The following is a 14456-nucleotide window of genomic DNA, read 5'->3' as shown; positions in this document are numbered from 1 at the left end:
ATGCAGGTTGAAATAAGTTGTGTTACATTCGTGTCAACCCAATACCACTTGTTTATTAAGCGTGTCAAATAGGTTGGGTCAGGTCAACCCGCTTTATTAACAGGTCGGGTTAGGGTTGAAGGATCATGACACGATTATTAAATGGGTCGGGTTAGGGTTGAGCCATTTAGTCGAATACCCCTACCTCGACACGACACGAACCCGACACGCTAACCCGAATCGACACCCCTAGTGTCAGTTGCCTTGAAGTTTTTTTTTTTTGAGAGTCCAGTTGCCTTGAAGTTGGGAGAACTTATTTCGTACACTTGGTATGTGTTTGTTATCAGTTTATTTACTATTTAGTTTAGTATAAATGAGTAATTTTTTAAATATTATTACAAATTATTAATGTGATAAATTTTTACTGGTTCTTATCTAAACTCGCTGCTATCATCATTTTTTTACTTACTAATAATTACCCATTATATTTATAAAAAAGTTCGTAAAATAATTTGTGGTTTTAGCATTATCTTTTAGCTTATGCTTTAAAAAAGTAAGGTTTTAAAGTTTTTACATAAAAGCTAAAAGATTGTTTAATAAGCTCAAGGCAAACAAACATGTAATGCTGAAACTCAATCGTTTCTAATTTATCTTTCGCTCAATCCAAGTCATAAAACCATTCTCATCAAGTGTGTCAAATGCCAAATATTTGGCATTTGACACACCAAACTCTTAAAAACCACCTCCTGCAAGTGTTTTAAATGCCATAATATTTGGCATTGATGAATAGTGTAATCTCATATTTGAGACCGCACTGTTTACCAATTATAAAACTTATATTATTTTTTTATTTAGGTGGGACTCACTTTCTTTTCTTCTTATTATTTCTTTCTCATTTCCGTTTCTTCCGTCTCTCATTCTTGCTCTGAGCCAACCATTTCTCTGCTCTCTCTCTCTCTCTCTCTCCCCCTCTGCTCGACGTCTCTACCTCCCCCTTCGACGAAACCCAAGCTGGAGCATCAAGCCAAGCCAATCTCTATCACAGTGATTTATTTATTTATTTATTTTTTAAGATTGTGATTTGATGGTAGATTCGGCTGTGGTTGTGTAGGTTATGGATTTGGCGTTTTGGGTCGTGGTTTAATGTGCTCTGACGATTTTGTGGGTTTGGGTTTGTAGGTCTGAGTTCATGGGTCTGCGTTTGTAGGTTTGCGTTTGTGGATCATCGACGTGACCAGCGTGGATTGTCGAGTTAACCGGCGTCGATCATCAACTTGATCGTTCTCATCGGCGTGGGTCATCGACTTGATTGGCATGGGCCTCTGATCGTTTTGGCGGTCATTGGAATTGTGATAGCTAGTGGTTGGTGGTGGGTATGATTGCTGGGTGAGATCGAGAGGGAGAGACAGTGAGACCGAGAGGGAGAGAGGGAAGGAGAGAGAGAGAGACAATGAAACCAAAGAGAGGATGAAAAAAATAAAAACAAAAAAGGAATAAAAAATTATAAAGGAATAATATTTAAATGAAATTGTAAAAAAAATAGAAGCCTTGATGTTTGGTATATTAAAATTGAAAAAGTAGTGTTTTGAGATTATAAATGCTAAAATTTTTGCAATTATTTGTGAGAATACTCTAAGGTTATAGAGCACTAGCATCAATTGTGTCATCCTAAATGTCATTTTAACATACAAATACTTACTTTATCAATTTTATCACATTATTTTAAAATAAGTCTTACATCACCTGTTCTATTTTAACATTTCAACCCATTAAAATACTATAAACATCCAATAAAAAATCATTCAATTTCTCAAAACCCAAAATCCCTCTCTCTCTCTTCCCTCTGATCCAAAACTCATTCACCACAGCACCACTACCCACCAACACTAGATCGAAAGCCCCCACCACCACCACAACTGCAAACCCGCCACCAACCAAAAAAACCCATAGTCACAACAAGAACCCACCCAAAAAAAAAAAAAAAAAAAAATCACACCACCACAACCATCAAATAATCACTATCACAACCAAGAACCGCTGCCACAACCACAGCACCACCGCCCACAACCACAGCACATCAGAACCACCAATTCACACACTACCCCACAACCCACCACATTTCCAAATCTCAAAACCCATCCCAAATCTCACACCTTCGTGGAGGACGATGCTTAGGAGGTTCAGATGATGCGTGGCAAGAAGGTCGATGCTTCGAGTTGGTGGTGAGCTGTGGATGACGACACGGCAAGATCAGCGGGCGAGCTATGGAGGACGACATGACGAGATCGACGACAAGCTATGGAGAACGACATGGCAAGATCCATGGCTGACGCGACTTCAAACAAAGATATTTGCTCCAATCTAGGTTTGGTCAGAGTGGGAGGTAGAGATAGGCGATCAAAGAGAGGAGACTGAAGAGGGAAGAGGGAGTAGAGACATGAAGCAGAGGGAAGAGAGAGAGTGTGAGGAAATATAAATCAATAAAAAAAATAGAGGGCCCACTGAGGTGAATAAAAAAATACAGTAATAAAAAGTTTTCCAACATGCTACAGTGTGGTTTCCATTAATAGAAACCACACGGTAGCATGTTGGAAAAACATTTGAGATTTGAAACACCTCATGGAGCAATGATTTTTGTGTTTGGTGTGTCAATTGTCAAAAATTTGGCATTTGGCACACCTGATGCCCAATGCACTTAGTGCCATTCTTTTCTTTGCATAACAATAAAAGGAACAATTGGTACTTGAGCTTTTTTCTTTTGAATATTAACCGAGTTTGGCGAAAAATTATCATCATCAGCGTACAATTCTTTTGGATCTGAGGTCACTATCCAAATCAACTACTTCTACACCTGTTTCAACACCCTCACAGACTAGTTGTCCTGTCTTTACCGCACAAATCTACTGGATCATCCCAATTTGCAATTACTTTCCAATGAAAACTTCTAGCTTTTTCATTAGACTATCAAGCATGAAAACAAAACACTATGATAGTTCATGCTTTTTTTTTTTTTTTTTTTGGTATTAAGGATCATATATAAACGAACTAACTAGTAGCACTCAAAGCTGCAGCATTACAAAGTCTTACAAAGTTTTGTACAAATGTCAAGGCAAATCCAGTAATGCTATTTTATCATTAAGCATAATGCAACTACATAATAATATATACATTTTTTTTAATGCCCACAAATTAATATAGAAACAATATGAAAATCCACTTTCTACTTTAGCATGAGTTTGAAATTATTCCCGAGTTTGCTCTAAATTATGCAGTAACTTGAGTATTGGTGTATCGTTTCTGTTTTAACATAAGTCAATAATTTTTATGTACTATTTATTTTCACGAGCATCCATCACATCTAATAGAGGCAGCTAATTTAAGGGATCTTGCCCCTTTTAGCTGCTTCAGATTCTCCTCTTGCTTCTATATATATATGAGCTTCTACATTGTAGGCACACAGAAATATTTGAGAAAGACCGAGAGCAAATAGAAATATAAATATATATATATACACGTGCACACACACAAGTGTGTGCATGAAGCAATTTAGATATAATATAATCCTCATATTTCCTTTTCTTACTTTTATATTTCATTTATTTTACATTAGTAGTGGGTTTTTGGGGAATTTTACTAGCTTTGTTACTTCATTTGGAACAATACGAGGCACAAACTCTGCTAGTTTTTGGAGGAAGATCCAAAAGCTAATTGTTTTGTAGGTGTAGGTGTAGTTTTAGGTGAATTAAACAAAAACCAATTATGGGCTATTGTTTGATTTTCCAAAGTATGCAAAGGAACTAATATTTAGAACAAGAAGAACCATCGGGCAAAGGTTGCAACATAGAAACACACAAAGCAATCAATAATAAGAGGAAAAGAAAGTTTCAATATAAGCCTCTAAACATATTAAAGATTCTTTAATTTTTAAGCAATCCCTTCTGTTTGTTTTGCGAGAAAAAAAAAAAAAAAAAAGGAACCTAAGCCTGTGCATGTTAATTGCTGCCCAGCCTTCCTAGTGACACCTAAAGCTTTCATTTGCTTCAAAACCTCCTTATCAATTATCATACAAAAAACCAGCCACTCTCACATTAAGAATGCATTGCCCTCCCTATCAAAAAAACAAAAAGAAAAGAATGTATGGCCCAATAGGCTTGCCACAGTACCAAAATTTTACAAAAAGTGGAATAATACTTGAGGCCTAATAAGATCTCAGACATAGAAAGTGTAAAGACCAAAAAATCTAATGGCCCTAGCCCGCTTAGAGCAGTGAGTTACATAGTTTAAACTTTGGCCCAAATCAATAGAATTTGTAAGAAAGGGAAATGAACAATAAGAGGGGACTCTGCCCGAGGATCAAGATAAAGAACGCAAGGTCAATCTTATAAAATATGGGGTAAATCTCCCTCTACAAGCTCGCCCGAGAAGGCTAAGTTTGTACAAATAGTTACACTGTTCACTCATCTTTCTCTCCTTTCTTCTTCTCCTTTATGGTTATCTCTTTTTGATACTCGTGTCTTGATCCCTTTCTCAGTGTTCCTCCTTTTCCTTATATACTCCTACCTCTAACACATCTTAACCGTCCATTTTTACCTAACCTCTCTCATTTCATGACACTTGTTGCTTTTAACATTTGAAGAAGGTGGTGGAAGGAATCTGCTTGGCTGTGACTTACACTATTCAGGTCACTTCCTTATCAATGAGGCTGATAAAGCTGTTGCCTACCATTTAATGCAGATGCAACAGGCTACACCAGACCAGAAGCTTCCCCAATGTCCACTGACTTCCTCTATCTTTAGATTCCAGCTCCCACTTAGAATACTATAGAGTACCTTGATTTATTTCTTCCTTTCCTTAGGCCCATGGCCCGGGGCATTCCCACACCAATGCTACAACCCTTCAACTTCATCCTCAGTCCTCAAGTACCCACAATAGCCCCCTAAAACGTTTGCTATTTGTTTATGAGACAAAAGCGAAGTTTTAGTCCCATAGGTAAACTATGCCCGTGCCATATGCGCTCCCACGTATTAATGTACTTTCACCTATCTTCTACACGCTCCTGATGCTTCGGAATCCATGATCTCACATTTATGGCATCAGGCGGATACTTGTCTCCTCACGTTCTACGGCTCGATCAAGATCCTATGGTCCTCATTCCCCCTCATTTATGGGCGGGAATTTTACCACTCACTTTTCCATTCCTATAAAAGGAGAACATAGAGTTGACTGAGGCTTATTTTAAACATTCTGGCTATCTAAGTTGAAGAAAAAACTCCCGAGGAGCACTTTTCATGTTTACTCGTAGGTGTGTTGATTTCCTTGTTTATTCTTTTTCATAAGTTTTAACATTTCATACCACAAAACTCCATGGGTAGATATTCTAAGTTAGTGGACATTGCCAAGGCTAGGGCAATCTTTAGGGCGCAGTATAGGGTCCCTAATAGTGTTGAAATCCAACATTGTGAGGAGGGTGAGTGGTTGGTCTTAAACAGACCTCCTGAGTCCGTGGTCATTCCTATGATCGCCTTTATCGAAGGCGAGATGGAACTTCCCATAGGGAGGGTAACTAGGGACTATCTTATAAACTATAGGTTAAACTCGACCCAATGTTCCCCAAACATCTTTAAGATTCTTGAGTGTGTAGATGTGATAAATTGTAGAATGGGGACTAACCTCACCTGTCATGATGTAAACTGGGTATACAACTGCCAGAAAGGGGGAAAAAACCAAATATTATATGAAGTGTAGCGTTCTCGTCGTTAGACTAATCTCCTGCCTGCTTGACTCAGGAGATTCTGGCATTTTACCCATTTTTTTATAAAAAATTTAGCAATATGCCCTTGTTTCCAAACTATATAGGGGCGTGCTCCTGTTTCGATACTCGATTACCTTAAAATCGAGTTTTAATTAAATACTTGATTTGTAGAAAATCGAGTTATACCCCATCAAACTTAAAAAAAAAAAAAAAAAATGCATGGAACTCAAGTTCCTGGAAATCGAGTTCTATGCAAAAAAAATTTTAGTGTAATCGTCTCATACAAGGTTTAGGGAGCCCTATAGTGGTATTTTTAATCCCTATAGTGGCCTTTTTTTGCAATTTTTTTTTAATAAGTGTGTTACCCCATACTAGGTTCAGGAAGCCCTATAATAGCCTTTTTAAGCCTTATAGTGACGTTTTAAAACTCTATAGCGGCGTTTTCCTGCAAATTTTTTTTTTCTAAGTGTGATTATCCCATGGCAAGTTGAGGGAGCCCTATGGTGGCATTTTTTAGCCCTATAGTGACGTTTTAAAGCCTTATAGCAGCGTTTTCCTGCAAATTTTTTTTCCTAAGTGTTATTGTCCCATGCCAGGTTAAGGGAGCCCTATAGTGGCATTTTGGAACTCGATCTCCCTAAAATCGAGTTCTATGCAATTTTTTTTTTTTTAAAATTTTGATTAGTCATAACTCGATTTTAAGGTAACCGAGTTCTTTAAGTAACTCGATTTTAGTGTCATTGAGTACCGAAACAGGGGCACGCTCCTATATAGTTTGCAAACAAGGGCAAATTGCCAAATATATTGCCAAACAAGGGCAAAAGGCTAGATTCTCCCCTGACTCAAGCAAAGGCATGGGCGAGGATTTTCTTATTGTCTCGGGAGGTTGGCACGATGGAATGCACTACCCTACCCAGGAAGGAGAACCAGGTAGTGCTCCAGAGGACCGAGGTCACACATAAGATTTTACACAACTTTATCTGTGTTTATGTTTTCTGTCTTTTTTCTCTTATTTATTTATTTATTACTAATAATCCCTATTATCTTATCTGGCAGACGAATACCACACCGCCCCAACCAAACACTTGGTGAATTTTAAGGACCTAAACCGAATTCTCAAGGTAGAGATCTTTCTACACAAGGATGGATAGCTTAGGGCAGCTCACATCATCCTCAGTTACAAGCTGTCCACCAAACGCTTCCAAAGTCCGAAGAACGTTATTAGAGCCAAGGACCCAGGGTTCTTGTTGTTTGAGCCTCCTCTAGAAGGGACTCAGGACGCCCAGCTTCTAGGCCCTCTAGCTTCTAGGTTCATTTACTCCCAAGAGCTGACTCCCCCTTCAGGGGACGAAGGCAAGGAGTCCACATCAGAGTCTATTCAAGAAGTGACAGACAAAGATTTTGAAGGTTTTTACTGCACAGATGCTCCCGGCACATCACAAGCCCACACTTTTGCAGACATGGGTTTTGAAAAGAAAACCCCAGACCTGCTCGCCTTGCTTATAGTCGACGCTGGGGGCTCTTTCCCAGCCGTGGCGGTGGTGCCCCGACCACCTACCCCGGCTGCCACACACACGTCTTCTGATGATACCGGGGACAAAAAAAGGAAAAGGGCCCAAGGAGGCAAGGACGTCTAGGGCACCAAGGAAGGGGAGATTACACAATCCTCCCACTAGCTCCTAGCCAAAGAAGCCTGGACTAGAAATGGGCAGTCAAAGAAGTCCATATCCACCGAGACTTCTAAGAAGGTTGGAGGGGACAAACCGAGGAAGGCCTCCATCTGGAGGCCTATTTTTACTTTGAGTTTAGGCAATCCAGTCTAGGATGATGCCAACTTGAGGGACCCCACAAAGGGTATCTCAGGCCTAGTGGCCGAGTACTTGGAAAAGGCACTATGTCTACCAGAGGACATGGAGAAGCTAAGATCTTTCAGGAAGCGTGAAGTCTTCCTCACCCTAAAACAAGATCTGGCCATTATATTTTTTGACTTGATATGTCTTGATCATTAGTTACATTAAAACCCTTATTCTTTGAGATTAATAGGTTCCATCGATATCATCCAAAACCCCAAATCCATATTTCATTATACTTTTATGCTGGCTAAATTTTTCTTTATCACAAAATAGGATTTAAACAATAAACAATATGTGGTTCATCTCCTAGTGTAGTATTAATTCACTAACAGACATAAAGAGTCCATCATTACTGAGATGTGGTACTGACACATATAAATTTATTCTAAAATAAACTTTTCTAAGCAAAACAAATATATTTGCATTAAATAATTTGACACTTCATAATTTCAAAAAAAAAAAAAAAGAAAAAAAAAGAGAGGAAGGAATAATATTAGATTTATGCAAATGTGTCTAACCTAACATAGACACAAACACACAAAATTTCATATATAGCCTAAATCGGTTGCACAACCACAAATAGAGAGAGAAAAATACTAATACCTAAGGGTTGGCGAGATACCAAATCTAAAATGGAAACTGGGTTGCACAAGAAGAGGAAAAAGTGTAATTCTTAAGATGGGAGGAGGAAGGAAGGGTGGTGGTTGTGCGAGTGGTGTGGGGGAGGAGACCACAGTGGCAGAGGTTGTTGCTTGAAGAAGGACGTGTGAGGCAAGAGGTGATCGTTGCCAGCAAAGGGAGGCGGTGTCACGATTGGCTAGGGTTTGTTCAATCACTCTCTCTTGTGCCTTCATGTATTTGTGAATCCAAAACCAAAATCAGATAATGTATAGGATTTAATTTAGAACCGGGTTGTGATTTTAGATTTGTTTTAAATTTACTTAGTTTGCTTTAGATTTGATCTAACGTGGAAAATAATTATTGTAATTTTTTAATTTAAAAAAGGCCATATCATTATTAAAAAAAAAAAAAAAAAGAAAGAAAAAAGAAAAGAAAAAAAAGCTAGGTCATTATTCCGACACGTAAGTAACACCATTAAATCACATGACATTCCTTTAACTCCACCCATAATAGACAACTTTGGCATTCTTTTGTTGTTGTTCATTAAGTTCGTTTGTGTCATTAAAGTTTTTAATATTCTACGTATGGTCATCTCTATTTTATTTTTTACTTCTTTGTATAGCATCTTTGTTTTCCAATTAACGGTTACTAATTGATGTTTGATTTTTTCTTCCTTTATCTACTCTTTATTACTTTGTATTTTTTTTTACCATAAATCTCTCTCTCTCTCTCTCTAAGTTAGTGTATGGCCTTGATTCACGCGTCAAAACAGTGATTAAAAATCTCAAAAAAAATTCAAACAATGTGAAAATCATGAATTTCAAATCTAAAAAATGGTAATAAATAAATGCAACACAATCGTATGGTGAATCAATGCAACAATTATATCCCTTCTGATAAGAATTAAGACCAAAATCCTAACCGGAATGGTCAAAAAGTTGACTTTTTGATCTGACCATCCGATCGGGCTTAATTTTAGACCATCTTATAGGTCATATATTTCCCTTTGAAATGATAATTCACGGGCCAAAATTGAAGTTAAAACGAATATCAATAAAACCCCTAAACCTTAATTAAATGTTTCACTTTTTTTTTTTTTTTTCCCCAGGTCAAAAGGGCTGTTTTTGAGGTCAATTTCATGCAAAAAACTATACCAACTAAGCAAGAATTGGAGCAATCCGTTTAAACCAGCTTGAAGTTAAAATTCAGGGGCCAAAATTGAAGTTAAAACGAATTAGATATCAATAAAACTCTGAAACCCTAATTAAATGTTTCACTTTTTTTTTTTTTTTTTTAGAGGTCAGAAAGGGTTGTTTTTAGGGCCAATTTCACGCAAAAAACTATACCAACTAAGCAAAATTGGATCGATCCATTTAAACTAGCTTGAAGTATGATGTGTTGACTACCTCTCATGATTCAATGAGATTTGCTATGGATTATAATAAATAAAATTTACAAGGAAAAATGTCGCAAAATTTCCTACACTGTGTCACCTTTCTATTGGACACAATATCTTGATGACCGTAACTCCAAATTGAGCAAGGTTAGAGCCTATGGAAACTAGACATCTAGAGATTTCCAGGGATATCAAGTTTGAAGAAATTGGAGCTTAGAAGGCCTCCAAATAGCAACAGGAAAATTGGACTAGAAACTAAGAAAATGACAAAATATTTACAAGTTTTCTTACATCACAAAAATAATGGGCTTTTGAACTTATCTCTCTCTCTCTCTTTTTTTTTTTTTTTTTTTTTTTTCTCTCTTTTTTTGCTTTTTTAAGAAAAAAAAACCATGATAATTTTAAATATATATTTCTTAACACATTTTTGGAATCAACCCTTTTTTTCACCCAAAAAAAAAAAGATTTTCAAAATAAAATTCCTCTCTTTAAATTTTGCCATCAAAATAAAAGTCCTTAAAACTCCTTTTTAAAAAAAGAAAACCCATGGAATTTTTCAATCAAATGTTTTCAAATTTTCCCTTTGCTTTGTTTTCTCAATATAGGTATCTTTGTAGAAATGGTTTTTAAAATAAATTTTAAGTGCCATAGAATTTTCGGTCTCTCTCTAAAAAAAAAAAAAAAACTATTGGCATTTCTTTATTCTAAATAAAATATTTTTTTTAAAAAAAACTTGTTTTCATAAAGAAATTCCATATTTCAAATTATGATTATTCAAAAGAAATCTTTTTCTCAAAAAAAATACATAAATGGTTTTCTAAAACTTTTTCCTTTCTTTAAAATAATGATGATTGTGATAGAATCTTTCCTTCATAAAAATAAATAAATAAATAAATAAAAAATAATTTTTTTTTTCCAAAACTTTATCTTCCCTAAAAATCAACGTTCTCACCCCCCCCCCCCAAAAAAAAAAAAAAAAGCTTTTTACAAATAAACATTTTTTTTTTTTATAATTCATGCATCTTTTTTTTTTTTTTTTTTTAAAGTATGTTTTAAAAACTTTTTCCTTAGAATTGCATATTTAGAGATTTATGCCTATGGTTCAATTTCTTTGAATCAATAGGCACCGATCAGGCTTACATGGTCCTCCCCTTCTTGGCACTAATGTCTTTTTATAGTGTTCTTTTTTGCATGATAAAAATGAGTAAATGTGGTGGATGACAATAAGGTGCTATTCTTCCTACCCCACTTTTATTTTATTTTATTTTTAAGTTGTGATATGTATGTGTATATATATGTGTGGTAAATAAATAGTCACATACTATTGTATATTATTTCTTGTAACATGGTAAATGCTTCTCACATGCTATGTATATATATGCTTCACATGCTTTGCTTGTAAAGAAATCCTGAAAATAAATATTCACATGGTATATGCTATGTAAATAAATACTCAAATGTGTGTGTGTGTGTGTGTGTGTGTGGGGACAAAACTTTTCTTTTCAAAAACAAATTGTCAAGTATCTTATTTCTTCACCGAAAATATAATGTTAGAATTAAACTAAAATTGGGTACTATCCTTTAGATAGGTGGTGTATGCCTAACACCTTCCCCAACTAGTATATCCAAAATAAATATACACAAAAAATCCAAAATATTTTTGGGGCATCCACAACTAGTATATCCAAAATTATTAGTTTCTTTATGTTATATTTGGTTTGATATCTTCATTAATTCTTTTTTTTTTTTAGTGTTTCTAAATTATGACATTTATTTTTTATCACATTTTTCCTTTGATGTAATGGGTGTGAGAATGAGTGTGTCCTTAAGATTATTCCACTTTATAAGGACAATTTTATTTATTGAATTTAAGTAAAATATTACTATGTTTAATTTTTAAAATAAAAAGGAGAGAAAATATAAATAATTTAATGATATAGAAGATGTAGTTGAATTTAAATGTTAAATAAAATAAGATGAGAAGAAGAAATAAAAAGATATAACAATAAACACCAAATTATCTAAATCATGCTATATAATAAAATAATATTTTATTCTTTTATACTATCTTTAATTATTTTTAAAGTAAAAGAATAACATTTAACAAAAAAAGAAAAAAAACATAAAAAAAAATGCAAGAAACATAAAAAATTACCAAAAAATTGAGAGAGAAAGAGAACCAATAAAGATTCTATTTTAATTAAATTCCCAGGTTTCATTCTTAAAAAGAAAAAGAAAAAAAAAATCAATCAATCAATGCATTGAGTGCTCATAGTCCAACCAACATTCAATGCATGTATCAGACATAGCGTGGGGTGGTTTATAAGATCTTTATGGTAGATAAGTGATGTAGTATATCATTCTACTAAAAGACTTCTACTTGTTTGAAATTGTTGAATTAGAAATTTTTTTAAAACAGAAACTGATTATTAACTCAATAATTTTAAACAAGAGAGAGTCTTTTAATAAAATGGTAAACAAGTGACGTGATGCATCAAAAGACGATATAATTTCTCCTAAATCGAGATGTTAGGAATTTATGCATTACCAATTGCAATGAGCTATAATCTTTTATGAGGTGGAGAGCACATGACCTTAGTGGTAATTTTATAGTAAGTTGGATTTTTAAATATTTAGCATTTTTTATTATTATTGAGACATGACTTTCTGTCATTAACTTCGGGACTATAAAAAGCTCACGATGCCCTTCCAACTTGTCACCAAGGCCAATGGGTCTTTTCGGTAAAACCGAATCCATTGATGAAGCGTCCTCATGTAGTCAGTGGCTTCCCTTGGTTTTTATGCCACACGGACCCGACATCTCTTCCGGCATAACGCATTCAAGACGCTTAACCTTAGGGGTGTGCAGAAAATCCACCGATCCGTCAAACCTGACCCACCGGGTTGGGTCGGTTTTTAAGGCTTGGTGGGTTGGGTTGGGTTGGGTTGGATTACCAAAAAAATTATTATAGCGGGTCGGGTTGGGTTTGGGTCATAAAATTACAAACCTACCAAACCCGACCCGACCCACCCATATTTAATATATATTTAAAATATATTTTATATTTAATAATTTTTAAAAAAAAAAATCAATTGTAGGGCACTTTTTTATATATATATATATATATATATATATTATATTTAATAATTTGCATTTCCTCAATTCTTTCTACTAATACTAATTATATATATATATAATATATTATATAATTAATAAATTTTTTTAAATAATCAATTCTTCCTATCCTATATAAAAGCCAATTAGTTCACACAAATTCTAATAAATTACTATTGTTGTTTAGTCATTAGTATTGAGCCTTTGAGGAGTTACATTGATACTAATCTTTAGGTTTTTTTAATATATTAATATTTATATTTTTTTTCTACTCAATTTAATAATAAAAAAAATTGTCAAACCTATGGGTTCAATCCGACCCAACCCGACCCACGTGGGTTGGGTTGGACTTATGTGATGGGTTGGGTTGGGTCGAATTTTTTTTGACCCACCATGGTGGGTTGGGTCAAAAAATCTCCACAACTTGACCCAACCCGACCCATGCACACCCCTACTTCACGCTCATTGCTTTGTACTCCTGTTTGTATAATCTATAATGTCCATAATTTCACGCTAGTGTCCACAGTATTGGGTGGAAAATGGAGATGAAAGTGGGTGGAAAATACCATTAGTCCTTGTCTGGTTTACAAGGAAAAAGTAGATAAAAAATGGTGGGGTTCGGTATTTTTCACCTGTGGATAAAATAGGGAGGATAATGGGAGTATAACTGCGTAAAGTACTATACTGCCCTTTCCCCATAAATATTTTAAGCCTTTTACATGTTACTACTTTTTTTTTACTGCTACCAGCACGTATTCTGCTGAATTCCTAACCATCCAAGGCTTTGTCCTTTGTTTATTATTATAATAATTGTAATTTGCCAATTAAACAAACTTATAGTTAAAAAAAAAAAAAAAATTCTCATTAAAAAAAATGGAAAAGTAAACAAATTCATTTTTATTCAATATAAAGACATAATAGTAAACTCATACAAACAATATTTTCTATTCTCATATTTTTCTTTTTAACTCAATAGATCAAATTTTTTATGATTGAATAAGAAATCTGGAGTTCAATTTCCATCTACACTAAAAATTGATTGGTGTCTTAATTTGATGATAAAGAGTTATCATCAAGAGCGGACGTTATAAGTTGAAACTTAAAAAAAAAAAAGAAAAAAAAAAGAGTTTTCTATTCCTTCATTTTTCCACTTCCAATCAAACACAAATTAAGGAAACTACAATATTTTCTATCATCTCACATTTCCATCTTCTCCTCGTTTTCAATCATTCCACTTTTCCATACCCAACAAGCATTTTAAATTATAATAATAATACCTCTCATCCTTTCTCAAAATAATAATAATAATAATTCTTTTTCACTTTTTACCCTTTTAAATTATCACTTCTTCTTTTCTTTTCTTTTCTTTTTTATTTATTTATTTAAAGATTGAGATTAAAAGTTAACTTTTTTTTTTTTTTTTTTTTCCTTCTTTTGATTTCAACCATTCAAAAGTATTGTAGCCAGTACAATTTCCTAGGTCTAATCCCATAATAGAAGTTTGTTTTGATACTTTCTTGTCAGCGTGATGTATGTGTTACTCAAAAAATTTTGTTAGGTTATTACTTTTAACGTGAAAGGATTGAACATATTTGTGTTTATAAAAAAAATAACAATAAAAAAAAATGATGAACTATGTCAAATTAGTTTTCAATTAAATTACTTTCTCAAAAAAAAAAAAAAAAGCTTTCAATTAAATTTCTTAATTGTCCTAGGTGGGCTGAACAGAAAGATGCCCGG

The sequence above is a fragment of the Quercus lobata genome, chromosome 3, assembly GCF_001633185.2.
Source record: "Quercus lobata isolate SW786 chromosome 3, ValleyOak3.0 Primary Assembly, whole genome shotgun sequence".
In the NCBI taxonomy this organism is placed as follows: Eukaryota; Viridiplantae; Streptophyta; class Magnoliopsida; order Fagales; family Fagaceae; genus Quercus; species Quercus lobata.
Note: the sequence above shows the minus strand (reverse complement) of the source record.